This window comes from Sorex araneus, chromosome 3, assembly GCF_027595985.1.
Source record: "Sorex araneus isolate mSorAra2 chromosome 3, mSorAra2.pri, whole genome shotgun sequence".
Classification (NCBI taxonomy): Eukaryota; Metazoa; Chordata; class Mammalia; order Eulipotyphla; family Soricidae; genus Sorex; species Sorex araneus.
Window position 1 is genome coordinate 5,575,180 of NC_073304.1, and position 17,862 is coordinate 5,593,041.

Sequence of the window (17,862 nt, forward strand, 5' to 3'; positions counted from 1 at the left end):
TAGCTTGATCCAGTAAACATTTTCTTATTATTGTGCTTGATGCAGCCTAGGAAAGAATACCTATGTACCCATTGGTTGAGGGTCTCGCATCCCCTTTGAACTCGCTCGTCTCTCTCTCTCTGCTTGGGCTCCACTCCCAGAAACGTGGAGCAAACAGCCCGCACCGCCGGCTAAGTCGCTTCACTCTGAGTCTCTCTCGGGAGTCATGAGTCTGCGGGGTAAGTGAGGTCATCTCCAGACAGCGCGTAGCAGCTGCTCAGTAAACGCAGAGTAGAAGCATTAGTCTGCCCGTCCAGGTCTAAACCCTGCTTGTCTTTCAAGGGTTCTTTCCGTGTCTGTCTCCCCAGTATCTTATCCCTGCCAGAGGTGGCATTTCTAATCAATTTTTCAAGCACCCATCACCTCTGAGGATGTTTGAATTTACCGTGGACTGGGACCTTGGTTAATGTCAAATCACCCAGAAAGATTTCCAACAAAACCAATGAAGCGGGAAGTTCAGGTCCTCCTGGGGTCCTTTCAGAGCCCTGAAAAGGGCTTGGATAAAGTGTGTACATAGTGGGTTTTTTTTTTGGGGGGGGGGTGCCCAAGTGTTTTGGTCCAATGGTCTTAAAATAGACTCCTAAGTTGGGAGCCTCCATTCCCACAAACCCTGAGACACTGCTCATAAGACGGGGTGGCTTCGTGGCTGGTTAGTAATTAACCTTCGACCTTCCGGATACCCTTGCCAGCTCGGGGACATTCCAGCCAAACCCCTTGAGGTTTCCCCGGGGAGCCCCCGGCTTCTGTTGGCCTGCGCATGTGGGGCGGCCCTCAGAGGAACAGAGGAAAAGAGAAGAGTTTGGTCAGGATGAGTGTTTCCGTGGCTCCCCGTCGGCTGGAGCCCTCTGCGCCTGCCCCTCTCTGGCTCGCAGTGACAGCGTTGGTGCCTCAGATCTGCGGGTGATCACGGGCAGGACGGCTGTGCCCCGAGTTAGTGCTCCATCCCTGGGGTCCGCAACCCTCACCTTCTCTAATCGTCTCATGGCAAATAAACCTCCAGGCCGCCTCCTAGCTCCAGTGTGTCTCGGGCTTCCCATTGAGCGCCTGACAGAAACACCTCACAAGGTGAGCCCTCGGTGAATATTTGTCTGCGGAGACAGCTCCAGATTCACACATCTTCAGGGTGTGGATTTCCCCCCAGCAGGGCGCTATGGCCAGAATCCATGGAGAAAAAGACATTACACAACACACACACACACACACACACACACACAAGACTTGGAACGAGTCTTATCTGTCACCCTGGGACCACATTCCCCTAACCTACACACACACACACACACACACACACACACACACAGATGAAATGTCCCTGCCTCCACACTGGGCTGACAATTGGCTGGCCCTAAAGCACGATTAAACCAGCCAGAGCACTTGGAGGATTCCAAGGTGAGAAGGGAACGTATTTCCGCTGGAGCGCCTCACTCTCGCACCCTCCGCCGCACGGCTGACTGTTAGAACGCGCCTTGCATGCAGCGCTGTTCCCAGGCCGTTGCCAGCCCCCTCCGACACCACCCACCCGTGCCGAGATGTCCCAGCACTGTGGAGCGTGGCAGGACAGCGGCCCCGGCTGCCGTCAGAGACAGCACGTCTGAGACGCGGGAGGTGGGGAGACGACGCGGGGCCATCGGAGACCAGGGGGGAGTCTGGATGAGCTGCTCGGTCGCTGTGAAGCTCAGGGCTGTGCAGTGGGGGGGACCTGGTGTGGCTGGGACGAAAGAATGAACTCGGGAAGGGAGCTTAAGTACAGTCGAGCTCGAGTCAGAGTCAAAGACATTCCTGCAATCCGAGCTGATGTTCTTGGAGCACCCTGGGGAGCCATGGTTTGCCACCCCCACCCCGCCCCAGGTACACAGGCCTCATTGATGCTTTAGGAAGCCACATGTGTGGCAGACCGGTGCTTTTTCTCGGTTCTTCAAGGGCAAAAGTACAATCTCAGGGTTAAATGAGTCCAGGTCCCCTGATTCTACCTCTAAATGTTCTACTGTCTGTCTGCCTCTGGACATAGCCTTAGGATTTTTGCAAACTACCCCTGAGGAAGTTGTTTCGGTGCAAGGATAAAGATTTGTGTATCCTGCTGACCTCGTCATGTGGTGGAATTCTTGACTGACGGGTTATCATGGGTCAAATAGGGTCACCCAGAAATAGGTCCATTCAGTAAAGAAGAGTCTTCCAGCCACCTGGCAAGGGCAGAGCCGCAAACAGCCTTAACGTGGCTGGCGCTGTATTAATTTACTCAAGAGCTGATTCCTGAGCATCCTTCTCTATTTCCAGGAAACCCTCCAACCTGGCAAGCTGGGGACCAAGTCACCAAAAAGAGGTTTCAATAAATTCACATTGGTGAAGTTCTGGCAGAGAGCTGGTCTGAGAAAATCAAACATGGTCAGTAGGACCCTACAGTGCCCTGGCAGGCTGCCCAGCAGTTACTAGCTTGACCCCTGAGTCAGTTCACCAATGCTGTGTTCCCACCTGTGGTCTGGGAACAAGCTAGTCTGGGTCAACCAGTTCTCCATGGCCCCCAGGCTGCTGGCAGGGGGATGAGGTCACGTCTGAAAAGGACTTTGATCCACCTGGAACAAAGCTTCTCCAGTGCCATTACCCAGTGTCTGAAACCTCCCAGCAGCACAAGGGAATATTATCTCCTGCGAACAGAGAAGAGTGAGGAGCAGAGTGCTTTGGGGTCTCTCCATGGCTTCCTACTCCCCCGGACACACGTTTGCTATTTCATCTCCTCCCCAGTGCCCAGAGTTCTTATTTCCATTCTAGCAAGAACCTTGGAACATCTACTATGTGGCAGGCACAGTGTCCTGAACAGATTTGTAACCCAGTAGGAGAGCCAGGTGTATTCACGAATTCCGCCGTGGTGAGCTTTTATTACATGTTGGAAAATCCCCTCATGCCACCCTACAGTGTGATGTGTATTCGGGGCCCCAAGTCCCAGAGACATGAAATTATTATTCAAGACCTCAGCACTGGTGAGTGACAGTGTATCCTGACTCCAGCCGCAACTGCTGGAAAATGGAATGAGACAAGAGGCAACTGGAGGCTGCTGGATTCTGTGCTGTGAGAAGGCAGGTGGAAGGCCACACCGTCCCGCTTCAATGGCAAGGTGGCACAGACGTGGCTGGAGTGAATCTCGTGACTCTCACCGTCGTGGAGATCAAATGTGACAATGGTTGAGGGTTATCGACTGTTCTGAGGCCTAGAGTAGATAGGTAAATGTTCCCTCTGTCTCCCCGCTTCATCCTGACAAAGATAATACAGTGATGATGGTGATGGTGATGGTGATGGTGATGGTGATGGTGATGGTGATGGTGGTGGTGATGATAGTGGTGGCGATGGTGGTGATGGTGGAGGCGGTGGTGATAGTGAGAGTGATGGTGGTGATGATGGTAGAGGTGATGGTGATGGTGGTGATCATGGTGGTGATGGTGGTGTATGATAGAGATGACGGTGGTGGTGAAGTGGTGATAGCGATGGTGGTGATGATGGTACAGGTGATGGTGATGGAGGTGATGGTGGTGGTGGTGGTGGTGATAGAGGTGATGTTGATAGTGGTGGTGGTGGTGGTGATGGTAGAGGTGATGATGGTGGTAATGGTAGAGGCAATGGTGGTGGTGGTGGTGGTGATGGTAGAGGTTATGGTGTGGTAATGGTAGAGATGATGGTGGTGGTGGTGATGGTATGGTGATGGTATGGTGATGGTATGGTGATGGTGGTGATGGTAATGGTGATGACAGGTAATGGTTATGGTGGTGATAGTTGTGGTGGTGATGGTGATGGTGAGATGATGGTGATGGTGGTGGTGATGGTGATGGTGGTGATGGTGAGGCGATGATGATGGTAGAGGAGATGGTGATGGTGGTGGTGATGGTGATGGTGCTGGTGATGGTGCTGGTGGTAGTGATGGTGGTGATGGTGATAGTGATATGATGGTGGTGATGGTAGAGGTGCTGGTGCTGGTGCTGCTGGTGGTATAAGAGTTATGTGATGATGATTTGGTGATGACAGTGGTGATGAAGATGATGGTAGTTATGGTGCTGGTGTTGATGACAGCAATGTTAGTGATGCTGATGATAGTTTTGGTGACAATGGTAATGGTGGTGATGGTTGTGATGTGGGTGGTGATAATGGAGAAGTTTGGCAGTGATGATGGTGGTGCCGTCAGTGGCAGCTTCCATTTGCCAAGTTTTAAGCATTTTTCAAGAATTTTCCTCATACTAAAGGGCAACTCAGAGAAGCGATCACCAACTACATTGTAGTCGAAGGCCATGTGGGGGAAGGGAGTTGCGGGCTGAATGAGGGCTAGAGACTGAGCACAGCGGCCACTCAACACCTTTATTGCAAACCACAACAGCTAATTAGAGAGAGAGAACAGAAGGGAATGCCCTGCCACAGTGGCAGGGTGGGGTGGGGGGAGATGGGATTGGGGAGGATGGGAGGGAGGCTGGGTTTACTGGTGGTGGAGAATGGGCACTGGTGAAGGCACGGGTTCCCGAACTTTGTATGAGGGAAGTATAAGCACAAAAGTGTATAAATCTGTAACTGTACCCTCACGGTGATTCTCTAATTAAATATAAATAAATTTTAAAAAAAAAAAGAATTTTCCTCATACTTTACAAATTTCAAGAAATCTTCACATGGAACTTAGTATCTCTATACCTCACCCAATGCCAGAGATCAGGAAAGTGAGGCACAAAGGAGGTAAGTAACTGGCTCCAGATGACATAGCCAGTAAGTAACGTCACTGGGTTTTACGTCAAAGTTTTGGCTGACCTGAAGGCCAAACACCTACCTGTTCTCTGGGCAGTGCTCCAACCTCTCGGCATCGCATGTGAATTTATCTCCTTGGCTGCCTTTTAAGATGCCGTAGTTATTTGTCCTTCGCAGCTCTGAGAGGGTAAGAGGAAAATGTAATGTGTGCACATCCAAGAATGACAAAGTGGCCGCATGGTGTGCTGCTGGATCTCTCTGAGCTGGGGCCAACAGGAGCTGCCAGACAGGGGGCTGCATCTTTCCACCTGTCAGGAGGGGGAGTGATGAACAGGGGCTAATAACCCCCCCAGGCACATTTCTGCTGCCTTCCCTTGCCCCCTTCCTCCCGCAGAAGTGCTAACACTCAAATTTACATTTCCCAAACACTCAACACTTAAGACTCTGCATGGAAAATAGGAGCCATCAGTGAGATTCCGCGTGGAAGGCTCAAGTCCAATCAACACCATCAAGGAATCTTGGTTGGTTGGTTTTCTTTTTAAAGAAGTGTTTTGGGGGCCGGAGCGATAGCACAGCGGGGAGGGCATTTGCCTTGCATGCGGCTGACCCGGGTTCCATCCCCGGCATCCCATATGGTCCCCCAAGCACTGCCAGGAGTAATTCCTGAGTGCAAAGCCAGGAGTAACTCCTGAGCATCACTGGGTGTGACCCAAAAAGCAAAAAAAAAAAAAAAAAGAAGTGTTTTGTTCTAGTGACCTGCATCTAGTTTCATGAGTCCCAGAAGGCAATTTTGTTGGTGGTAATAACAGCTTCTTCCTACTTGGCCCTTCCCTACTATGTCTCCCAAAGAGATTTCTGGCCTTTGTCCTCAGCCGCTGGGAAGTGACCACTACCATAGTACAACTACTAGTTGTGTCTTCCTTTTCCTGGGTGCCTTAGGTCAAAAGATCATCTACCAACATGACAGAGAGGGAGAGGGAGAAAGATGTAGAGAGATAGAGAGAGAGAGTGTGTGTAGAGGCATAATGGGGACTCTGTGAATGGGACATGCCTGAGTCTGAAGTCACCCTCTGCCACATAATTGCGGTGCAGTTTTGTATTAATTACTACCTCCTTACTCCTCTCTGAGTGACAGTATTTATGGGGGTGAGGGTTAGGATGGGGCCTGGCCACACCAGGTAGTCTTAACATGTCTAGCAGAAAGACCAGCAATGCAACTTATGATTGATGTTTTCAAGCATGTAGTCTGGGTCAACCGTCATGCGTTTGAAATCAGCCACATGGATCTTCCAGGAGATCTTTGTGCTGGAATCCCAGTGAAAATGCAGGACCCCGAGGCTGCGGTGACTGGTTGTTACTATGCCAGCCTGTTGTCACACCCGGGCACTGGGGAAGTGACACTGTCCTATCTCTGCGGGGGAGAAAGTTCGGCATCTAGAAACCTTCTGGTCCCTGAGCCTGCCGTGGGCCAGTTCAGCTCTGCAGCCTTCTTGGAAGTAGATCACACTCATGATGTTTTCCAGTTTTCAGGGAGTTCTGCTAGTCCTGCTAGAGAACTATCAAAACTGAGAGTGGTTAGGGGACCAAACCTTACCCCAGCCCCTCGCCAACCTCGAAATTGGTATCCGAATTAAAGGCGGTGGACTGGGTTCCCTCTAACCACACAGTTGGCTGGAATTCTCCAAGGGTTCCCGAGCCCAGAGCCCCAAGGTCATTCTCCTTATCCCTCCCCTTTCCCGTTGCGTGCTCCAGTGCGCTCTCATGTTCCCACGCTAGCCTCCAGTCTCCGCAGGGGACCTTAGAAGTTCTTAACTCTCTGTCTTAAATCTCTCTTGGCTCCAGATACCTAGAACGGTTGCTGTCCTCCATCAAACTTTAATTCAGTAGTGAAGCTGGCCCGCCAAAATGACGTCTCTCATCAACTTCAATAGGCAAGCGGCCACATTTTAATGACACCAAGCTATGCTTTGCAATCACTACCAATTATCTTATTTTTTTGTTGTTAGTAGCAGCATGCAAAATAATGGGGATATCAGTTACTGGGAACTTGGATCTGATGGCACCGCAGGACACGGGTCCTCGCTTACTCACAGCTCCTCTGCAGAGCGTCTTCCCACCTTGACACACACTAGGTCACTCTGTTGTCCACTCCCAAGGGTCTGGACCTTTTCTCCTCCTTTTCTCCTCCCCCAACCCCACACTTGATGCTGGGAAGACAAATGTCCTTAGAACAAGAAAGAGGCAGGAAGGAAATATAATAGGATATTATATGTGATATATATAAGGTAATCTATATCATATAATAATATGTAAAGCTATAATATCACTGTCATCCTGTTGTTCATCGATTTTGTTGAGCAGGCGCCAGTAATGTCTCTATTCGTCCCTGTTGTGTTCAGGGTTAGAGGAATGAGGCCCATTATTGTTACTGGGTTTTTTTTTTTTGCTTTTTGGGCCACACCCGGCGATGCACAGGGGTTACTCCTGGTTCTACACTCAGGAATTACTCCTGGCGGTGCTCAGGGGGACCATATGGGATGCTGGGATTCGAACCTGGGTCGGCCGCGTGCAAGGCAAATGCCCTAACCGCTATGCTATCGCTCCAGCCCCTTGTTACTGTTTTTGGCACATTGAATATGCCTTGGATAGCTTACCAGGCTCTGCTGTACGAGATTTTGCATCACTCTCTTCTGGGAGCTTTGTTTTATAGTCTCTGGATCTTGGCCATTGATGAGATTACATGGTGCCGAGGCAGTTTGTGGGTGTGACTGCCAAGCTACTGGAAAACAGGGGATCTGGGTGGAGAAGGCCCAGTCCTGATCCGGGCAGGCTTGGAGATCTCAGCCATGGGTCCCGAATACCTGGGTTCCTCGGCTGGTTCCCTTCATGCATGAGGTTCATCCGAGCAATATTATAATATATAATATAATAATATCACTAATAGGAACATGGACTCTGTGAATGAGAAACGCCTGAGTCTGGAACCACCCTCTGCCACTTAATTGCTGTGCTTCTTTCTCTCGCTGGTTGCCCTTGCTGAATCTCCCTCCTCCCCTATACATGGTGGCAGTTGCTGGGATGAAATGAGGCGATGTGTGTTGAGTTCCTGACTCCTAGTGGGCGCTCTGTAAAGGTTGCAGCCTCCTTCTGCCCGTTCCAGCCTTATTTTCCTCCTTCAGAACATCGTGAGGCCCATCCCTTCGTCTCCACAGTCACACGGTAAGCATCGCTTGTTGTCAGTGACCTGCCTCCAGCTCAGGTCAAATATAAACACACGTGGGCATCCAGCTGCCGAGCTGCAGGCCAGGAAAGGAAGGAGAGCTTTTCAAAAACAAAAGTAAATTGTTGCTTTTATTTTCGCAACCATCCAACTCTTGTTATATTTTGATTGCAGGGCTGCTCCAAGATTCAGGGACAAAAGACACTATATATAAGCATTATTATGAGACTCAAAGGGGCTCCGAGAAAAACAAAATCCTTTTTATCACAAGAGAATTGCAGGGACGTGCTGCCAAATATAGTCACCGCATGAAAGACCCATTTTCCTCTTTCCACGCGTCATCACCAGCTCGACTACCTTGCTTAGTGAGCATCCGAGGGGATCAATTCATCCAACAGCAGGTATTTTTAAATAATCATCAGGAACGTACTTCAGCCATTACCCTGGGCGGGGCACGGTACTAGGTTCTTTGTGGTTATGATCTCACTTGATCTTCCCAGGTACTCTTTGGGGGCAAGAACCATTATTAGCCCATTTCCCTGGAGTCCTGGTGAACTGAAGCGGCCTGCTCAAACTCAGGAGGCTTAGGGTAGTGGAGCTGGGCTTGGTGTTGCGAGGTGAGAGACTGTACTCTTTCTTTCTCCCCAAGGGTGCAGGGGATTGAATGTGGAAGAATCAGCCCTGGCCCTGCAACTACAGGAATCTGGAGTCTGAGCGTGTGGATGAGAGTCAAGATCAGACAGGAATTCTAGAGAGTCAGCATTCTTTGAGAAGACGGGGCACTGGGTGAAATGAATGACTTTATCCTCTTCTCCCCTCACCAATTTCTCTGGAGTCTGTGACTTGATGCCTTTGGAGGACGAAGGTTCAGAGGAAGCAAATCAGAGAGCTAAGATGAACCTTTCAGCCTGTCTTTTTTTTTTTTAATTGACTCACCCTGAGAACAGTTACAGGGCTTTCAGGATCAAGTCTCAGTCATATAATGATCAAACACCCATCCTTTCACCAGTGCACATGTTCCACCACCAAGAACCCCAGCATACCTCCCCTTCCCACTCCCCCCCTGCCTATGTGGCAGATGATTTTCACTTTACTCTCTCCTTACTTTGATTACATTCAATTTTTGACAGAAAACCCACTATTATTATTTGGAGTTTTCCCCCCGACAGTGACCTGTCGAAATGGCATCATTAGATCATATGTTTTCTATTGCTGATAACAAAGAGCATATGATGTTGCATGGTCTCAAAAGCAGCCGCCCAGTTTTGGGATTCTGGTATTTTAGTAATTAAGTCCAGAGGTATTTCTGCCAGCAGCGTCTTATTTTTTTTTTAATGTGTCTGAAACTTTGGGACAGAATCAATATAATTCAGAGCTTTGTGAGTTTCAAAAGTCTGGGCTTTGGATGGCCAAAGCCAAGTCGGGGGAAAGGCCAGAGCAGAGCAGGAGTTTCAGGAAGTCAGGTCCAGCCCTCCCCCTCCCAGCCCCCACAGGGAGGGAAGAAGAAGAGGGAACTAGGATAAGGACTCTGTGTATTCTGAAGAAGGGCCAGGGTGCAGCCTACCTGTACCCCAAGCCCAAGCCCAGAGGGAAACAGTAAGAGAAACCTGCGGAAGTTACAGCTGATGGATCTCAGACGGTGGGACTTTACCGTATCTCCCAGACTCTGGGCTGCTGGCTCTCTTCCTGGCCCAGACACTGGCCTCGGCCACGTCCCCGTTAAGTTCATGTGCCAAGTGCTAGCCCCCAGGACCTCAGAAGGCCACGGTCTTAGAGGAGCTTCAAAGAGGTGATTAAGTTCAGGGTGGGGGAGATAATACAGCAGTTAAGGTTCATGCTTTGCATGTGGCCAACCCCAGCTCAGTCCCTGGCACCAAAGGGTCTCTCTAAGCATTTCTGAGTGTGACAATGAAGGTCCCCTGGGGACCTCCAGACTGGCTGGGAAGATGAGGATACAGTCTCACATAGAGGGACAACCACGTAATGACAGGGAAAGGAGATGGAGTCAGAGAGGCAAGGAGAGGGGGCTGCAGCGATTGCACAGAGGGTAGGGCGTTTGCCTTGCACGCAACCAACCCAGGTTTGATTCCCAACATCCCATATGGTCCCCTGAGCCAGGAGTAATTCCCAAGTTCATGAGCCAGGAGTAACCCCTGAGCATCACTGGATGTGACCCAAAAAGCAAAAAAAAAAAAAAAAAAAAAGAGGCAAGGAAAGACTCCTCCCAAGGAACCAATCCAGTGGCTCCTTGACCTTGGTCTTAAGGAAAAATCAACTTCTGCTCTGCCAGATGCCCCTTCTGTGATATTTTGTTAGAACAAAGCCAGCAAGTGACTATACATGGAGACCCCAAATTAGAGCTTCATGTCACCTGTGAGTCAACCCTTCCCTCCTGCCCCTCCGGGACCCTAGGTTCCTTCCCCAACTCTGGGGTCCCCAGGATGCCTTCCCCACACTGGCTTCTGCAGCTCCCTAGCTCTGCACCTGGCCAGGCAGCCTTTCTCCCATCACTCAGTTGAGAGGGGAAATTTTAGGAGGCCAAAGAGATGCCAGTCCAACCCCCTGATGTGAACCAGGGCCACAGAATTCCGGGAGAACTGCAGACAGAGACGGGAAGGAAGTAGGTGAGTGTCTCTGGGACTGAGGAGGAGTTCAGTAGCACATCCCAAAACATTTAATGCAGAAAAGACACCTGCACTCCTACATGCATTGCAGCGCTATCCACAACTGTCAAAATCTGGAAACAACCCAGGTGTCGCAGGACAGATGACTGCATAGGGAAGCTGTGGTACATCTGCACACTGGAATACCTACCACAAGGGAAAAGGAAGCCAAGCAATGCGCTGCTACGTGGATGGATCCGGAGAGGATTGTGCTGAGAGAGGTGAGTCAGAGTGAGAGGGACAGACACAGAATCGTTAGGGAACCAGGTCTGGGCAGACGCAGGGCGCAGGATGACGGGGGTGCGGAGAAGCCACTCCGGGAGACAGCTGGTGGCTGCTCGCTTCATTGCCATATACACACATATTTCATAAGGGTTCTCGGCTTAAGAGGATGAGCCAATCACATAAAGTTGAGCATTACTGACCTGTCACCTTTCTGATTCTGCTTTCCCCCCCTCCCCCCCACCCAATCCTGAATAGGGCTAGATGTTGCAGTTAGGAATGACTTGCTAAGTGAAGGTGACAATTCTTGGAGGGATTGAGCGAGACTCAAGGCTGGATACATGGTGCTTGTCAAATGCACCCAGACACTCCCTGCTGTGTCACTATGCAGGGACGGGTCTTATCTGCTATGCAGGGACAGATCTTATCTGCTCTGGTGCCTGTTGCCAGCTCCACACAGAATGATCTCTGGGTATGCAGGGCATAAAGAAACACAGTCGGGAATAAGCAATGCCCAAAGGCAATAGAAGCAAAGAACATTGAGAACGGGTCTTTAGCAGTGACAGTGTGACAAGGGTACAGGGAAGTGGTCACTGGGGTGATGAAGGGAGGTAAAATGATACACATCATTCCCTATCCACAATAATATTGTAAACCACAGTGATTTAAAGGAAAAAACGGGGAAAAAAGCAAGGGGAGGGGAATGTGTCTGCCATAAGAGGCAGCCTGGTGAGGGCAGGAGGGAAATTGAGGACAGTGGTGGAGGGAAGGGGACACTGGTGAAGGGATTGGAGCTGGAACTCGTATGCCGGGAACTCGATCATGAGTAACCTTGTAACTTTGAGATCCACAGTGACTCCATTTTCAAAAAGGACCGGAAATGGGGTCTCCAGTGGTGCTGTGGCCAGAGAGAGACAGACTGGGAAGGTGACATGCAGGCCAGGGCGACTGCCCCCACCAACAAGAGCCAGGTAACGTGTTTCTCTGTGTCTGCTCCCGAGTCCTCACTCCTGCCTTGGGAGGGAATGAATCATCAGCAAGTTCGGGAATTAAGCTCCTTCCATGCAAACAGTCTGGGCCGTCACCTCTAGCAGGTGTGGCTTGATTGCCGACCATTAGCGACCATTAAGAGAAGAAACCCGGGTTGCGATTTGTTTGAATTTCTCTGGCTTGCATCTCACACCAGGGAGCTGAGCTCAGCCAATATTTTCATAAGCAAAACACCTGCCATGGAGGTATTACGCATGATTTAACAGAGGTAACATTTATCTTTGGGAGTTAAAACACAAACTGAAGGATCATTTGTGAACTTGATCATCCTCTCCCCCGACTGTCATTGGTCTCAGCTCAGAGTAGAGATGAGGTCTGGGGAGTTTTAAACGTCTGCCGAGGAGCGTTGTGGGGATTTGGGACATATTGCTGAGGTTTTGACGCATCCTCAGCTTCACGTCCCCTTTGCTCAGTTACCCGGGGATGCTCTGGAGAATCCAGATGCAGCCGTAGGCGCTGTGGAGTGGGAAGGACCCGGCAGTGGCTGTCCCTGCGAGGTCACAGCCTGTCAGATGGACCCAGAGGACGGCGCCAACCACCATGAGAGGATATTGCCGACTCCCTCAAGATTCCACAAAGAGGTTCCAATTCCCGTCCACCCTTCAGAAAAAGTGCAATTGAAATGGAGCGTCAGCGTTTCTCTCTCCTGTTGGCTCTTATAGCAGAGGGTTGACTGGTGGGTGGATGAGATTCAGGGTGAGAACACGGGGATGCAGAGAGGGCTGAATTCCTGCCCCCCCATCCCTCCCCACCCCCTCTCTGATCTGCCCACCTGCTCCTACCTCTCGGGGTAAGAAATCTGTGGTGGAGGCCGGCTCTGGTCTCCTGGCCCAGGCCTGGGAGTAGGAATCCCTTTGCTGAGACGCAAAGGTGAGGCCACAGTCCCCTGCCCACGGCATCTTACTGCTACTGACCGTCGTCTGGCTCCTGGCGGTGCCCCTAAGGTGGACATCTGGGGTGAAAGCCCAAGGAAGCCCTTTCAGTCACAGGTAAATCCCGTCCTCCAAATGCGCATTTCCGGAGTGATACTACAGCAGGGAGAGCGTTTTCCTTGCACACAGCCGACCTGGGTTCAATCCCGGGCATCCCATATGGTCCCCCAAGCACCGCCAGGAGTGATTCCTGAGTAACCAGGAGTAACCCCTGAGCATTGCTGGGTGTGACCCCAAAAAAAGCAAAAAAACAAAACAAAACCTCGCATTTCACCATAAAAGGGCCCTCCGGAGGTCACAGCCCTGTCTCTATTTCCATTTCTTTCCAATTGCAGAGGAAAGAAGATGAGAGAGCTCGCCGGAGGGGTGCCTAAACTGCCGGCCCGGGACAGAGCTAAGGCGGGGACAAAGAACCGAGGAGAGGAGCCCCCTACACAGGGGCCGGGGCTGGACGGGCCACTGGGCAGAGGCCGGGGCCCAGCACGGTGGTCCTGGGTGGTGCAGGCTTGGGCCAGTCTACAGCTGGAATGCCCTGGGGCCGGGCAGTGCTGGAATCCAGCTCAAGGTCTCGGAGTGAACCCTCTGGCACTGGGTGCCCAGGACCCGAGGAGCACCCCCTTATCCCTGGTCCTCTGTGAATGCAGCCGCAGAACCCCGTCCTGCAGCCCCCCGCCCCCCTCTCCATGCCTCCCTGTTCTTTGCTTCTCTGTCACCTACTGGCACTGACTGGCATCTGCTCCTGCAGGACGCCAAAAGCATCCTCGCCGTGGTCCCCAAGACCCGCATTCAGCCTTTATCCCGGCGGCTTCCTCCCAGCATTCAGTGGGGCCGCACCTCCACGTGCTCTTCCAGCCCTCCTCAAACGCTCATCTCTCTTGGCTTTTCTGGAAGCTTCTTCAATAACTCTTCAAGCCAGAAATGTGAGTGCACGTCAGTAACACTTCCTATGTGGGCTCCACATCTGCATCTTCCAGACCTCTTTCCCCACCTTCTTGTTCCAAGCTCAGAGGTCTCAGCTCTCTGCGGGTGGGGAGAAAGGTTGGGGGCTCCTCGCAGGTCGTGAGAAAGGAGATGGTTCGTCCATGAAAACAGGAAACCAGCTGAAGATCGTGGGCAGGTCTCTGCCGGGCAGCCTCCCTCTGGACAGTAACCCCAAGTGGCAGAAGCCACAGGGAGTTGGGGGGCTGGAAATCGGGGAGCCCAAGCGCCCCCCGCACACACACTCATTTTGCCTGTCCCAGGCAAAATAGCGCAAAAAGAAAACCACATATTTTGGTTTTGCAGCCTGCAAGCCCAGATGGGTGATGGGAAGCACAGCTTTTGGTAACTCTTAACCTTTTGGGGTTAAGTGCTACCAGGTTAGAAGAGCCGGTTGAGTGTCTCAGGCTGCATGTGGGACCCCACCCCCCAGTACAGGCTCTCAGAGGGACGGCTGTGTGTGAGGACCAGGGGGTTTAAAGCAGAGACCCGGCCGGAATGATAGCACAGTGGGTAGGGCGTTTGCCTTGCAAGCTGCCGACCCGGGTTCGATCCCCGGCATCCCATATGGTCCCCCAAGCACTGCCAGGAGCAATTCCTGAGTGCAAAGCCAGGAGTAACCCCTGAGCATCGCTGGGTGTGACCCCAAAAAAAAAAAAGCAGAGACCCGGAAGGCACAACATCCTGAGAAAGCCAATAGGGGAGTTCTGAAGTCCTGCTCCGTCCTTGATTGATACTCAGTCACCCCTCTCTGTCACCTTTAAAGGGTTTGCCACCAAACTCAATGTCTATGTCACTTTGTGATCACGAAGCTGCTTCTCTTCTATACTGGAGTGGGAATCTATAAGAGGAATAGCTAAAATATGGAATGAAAATAGGTGTCCAACGACTGATGAGGGGATTATGAAGATATGGTAGATACACAGTGGAATACTATGCAGCTGTAAGGAATGATGTAATCATGCCACTGGCTTCAATCTGGTTGGAATAGGAAGATCTCGTGTGGACCACTGAAACTTTTTACCATGCCTGTCAAGTTGACAGGCAGGCTTGGGGTAGGGGGTGGGGTGGGGAGGGAATACAGGGACAGTGGTGGAGGAAGGTTGGCACTGGTGGTGTTGAGGGAAGTAAGGCAGGAGAACAGAGACAAACACAGGACGATCTCACTAATCTATAGTACATAGAATACCGGATGAGGAAATGTATTGAAGTAAAAGGGGGTGCCTAGATCACCCTTACTTCGGTCTTTAGAGAGAAGGGCAGAGAAGGAAAGAAATCAAGGGGGAGAGGGGAGAAGAGAATGGGAAGTAATGAGTTAACAGGCATCAGAGCTTCGATTATTCTGGTGATATGGGTCAGTGGTAGAGCCACAAACCCAAAACACAGACTCAACAGAACTGAAAGCATGAGATCTAAGCGGCAACCACTGGAACTTTGTAATGTGCCTGTGAGGGTGACAGGCAGGGGTGGGGCGGGGGGGGGGGGGAGTATAGGAGCACTGGTGGAGGGAGGTTGGCACTGGTGGTGGGGTTGGTGTTGAAATACTGCATGCCTAAAACTCAATGATCAAAACTTTCTAAATCACAGTTCTTTAATAAAAAATATATTATTAATAATCCAAAAAAAGAACAGAGCTAAGCAGAGCGCTAGCATTGGCCCATAAAGCCTGCTGGGTGAGCATGTTGGAGATGTCTGGGAACTTGGGCGGCTGCCTCAACACGCAGGGGCACGTGTAATTCATTAACACGGACTTTGATTAGGAAAGACATATCATTAACATGCATTTCTGCTGCTGGAGTGCGCACGCGCGTGTATACACACACACACACACACACACACACACACACACGCACACACCGTATGATCCTACGGTGAATCACTCCGGCTTGTAGCTCGGATTATTTGTAGGTGTCTATTACTGTTTTTAAGCACTGTGGGGAATAGCTGAGTGAAATAGGAATGAGTCAGTACTTGGGTTAATCAACTCAGTAAGGGAATTGCCCCGGGTAATCAGACTGAGCAGAAAGACAGAGCAGGTACTGGTGATGGCTGGAGGGGAGGGGACAGAGGCAACGGTGGGAAGGAAAACTTTCCTGTAGTCACAGAGGCCCTTTGAGTTCACCTGATAAAACGAACCATTTCTCTTTTCTGATACACTGAGGTTGGTGGCCCTGTTGCTTTCTTCACGGGGGTTGCCTCAATGACCCTGGTGGCTTCAAAGAACAGAAATCAGTTCTCGCCCCTCCGAAGACCAGAAGTCCGAGCTCAAGGGGGCACCCCTGCAAAGGCAGTGGGCGAGCTTGTCTGCATCTCTCTGGGATTCTGACAGCTGCGGCGTTTATCGGCTGGTAGAGGCATGAGGTCACCCTCTGCCCCCCACCCCATCACCTCCTCTGCACACACCCATCACTCCAATCCACCCCCCTCCTTCCACCTCTGAGGGTGTGGTCATTGGAGTCAGGCCCACCAACATCCAGGATGATGTCATCTCAGCATCTTCCACTAGGTACATCTGCAGAATCTACCTAAATAATTAGGTCAGATCCAAGGGTGTGGGGGTTACAGGGTAGGTGCGTGTCTGGGGGGACACAGTTCAGCACTGCACTGCAGTCACTACGAACGCTGCTGCTAGCTTTCCATGCAAGAGGATTTGGAAAGGAAGAAGGGCCCCTTTGGCACCGACCCTAAGGGGTCTCTGCGCCTGCATCATTCTCTGCCCCTCCTTCCCTGGGCTAGCGCCTCCTCCACAGACCTTCCTCCCCCTCCCCAGAGCTGGCCCCTCCTCCCCTGAGCTGGCCCCTCCTCCCCTGAGCTGGCGCTTCCTCTCCAGACCAATGGTGTCCAGGCTCTAGCTGAGTCCCCATAGCCACTCTCCAAGGTCCTTGCTCTGCAGAAAGAAACCAGAAGCCCATAAAGGTAAAAATCAACTGCTCAATGTCATAGACAGGGAAGAATCAAGGCATGAACCTAGGCGGGTCTTCTCCAAAGTCTCTTCCTGCTCCGGTCCGGCCACATGCTAGGTGGAGGTCGCAGGCTCTTCAAACACATCTGTTAACGCACACAGCCTCCTGAGAGACAGGCTACCCACTCCTCGCAGGAGCCAGACGTAAGATGTTCTTCCATCTAGGACATGCCAAGGGTATTTCGGGATGCAGTGGGTGAGGCACAAAGAGGAGTTTTGATGGAGGTTAAACTTACAAACAGAGCAACTGATGTCCAGAGAGGTTAAGTGGCTCCACCCAGAGCACGCCTAGCAGCTACATAATCAGAAGTCACGGTCTCAGTCCTAACTCTGCAGAAGGAAACTTGCAATGTTCTGCACTGGCTGTGCCAAGGATTGCTGTTGGCAGCAGTTTTAAACAGCAATGTCCTTGCGAGACTGCCAGGAGGCTCCCACGGGGGCCGGGGAGACCCCCCCAGCAGCACAGTTACAAGAGGAAAGCATGGGGCTGGGTGTCCGCCGTAGGCTAAAGTCTCAAGTGACCTTGAGCAAGTCACTCTCTCCCCTGACCGTCAGTCCCTACAATATAAAGCAAAGAAGTTGGACTTTAATATCTCAAAAGTGCCTCTGGCACTGGGCGTTTATTATTCCTGAGCCTCTAGAAGTTGAGCGAGCCTGGGGCCAAACAGCGCTGGCTCAAACCCCAAACGGATACTGTTGTTCCCGTGCCTGACACCCCTTCCGTTCTCTCTAAGCAGCATCCCTCCATCCCTAGAGACTGTCTGTAACTTCACGTGCAGTAGACAGGGATGGAGCTCCGCCTCTTCCGCTCTAGAGCGAGCACGTGACCCAGACCTAGCCAATCAGTGTCATTTCCACCAATATAGGCATTTGCTCCAGGATCAACACGTGATCCAAACTGAATCAATGAGATTCCGTCCAGGGACTTTCTCGGCAGTACTCGGAGGTCTCATTGGCAGAGTCTGGGGCGAGGGCAGGCGGCTGACCTGTGATCAAGAGATAGAAGACAGCCCCATCCTGGGAACATTGTTGGAACACCTGCAGAAGCCCTTGCCTGAAGCCAGAACAGTCAGATTTTTAGTC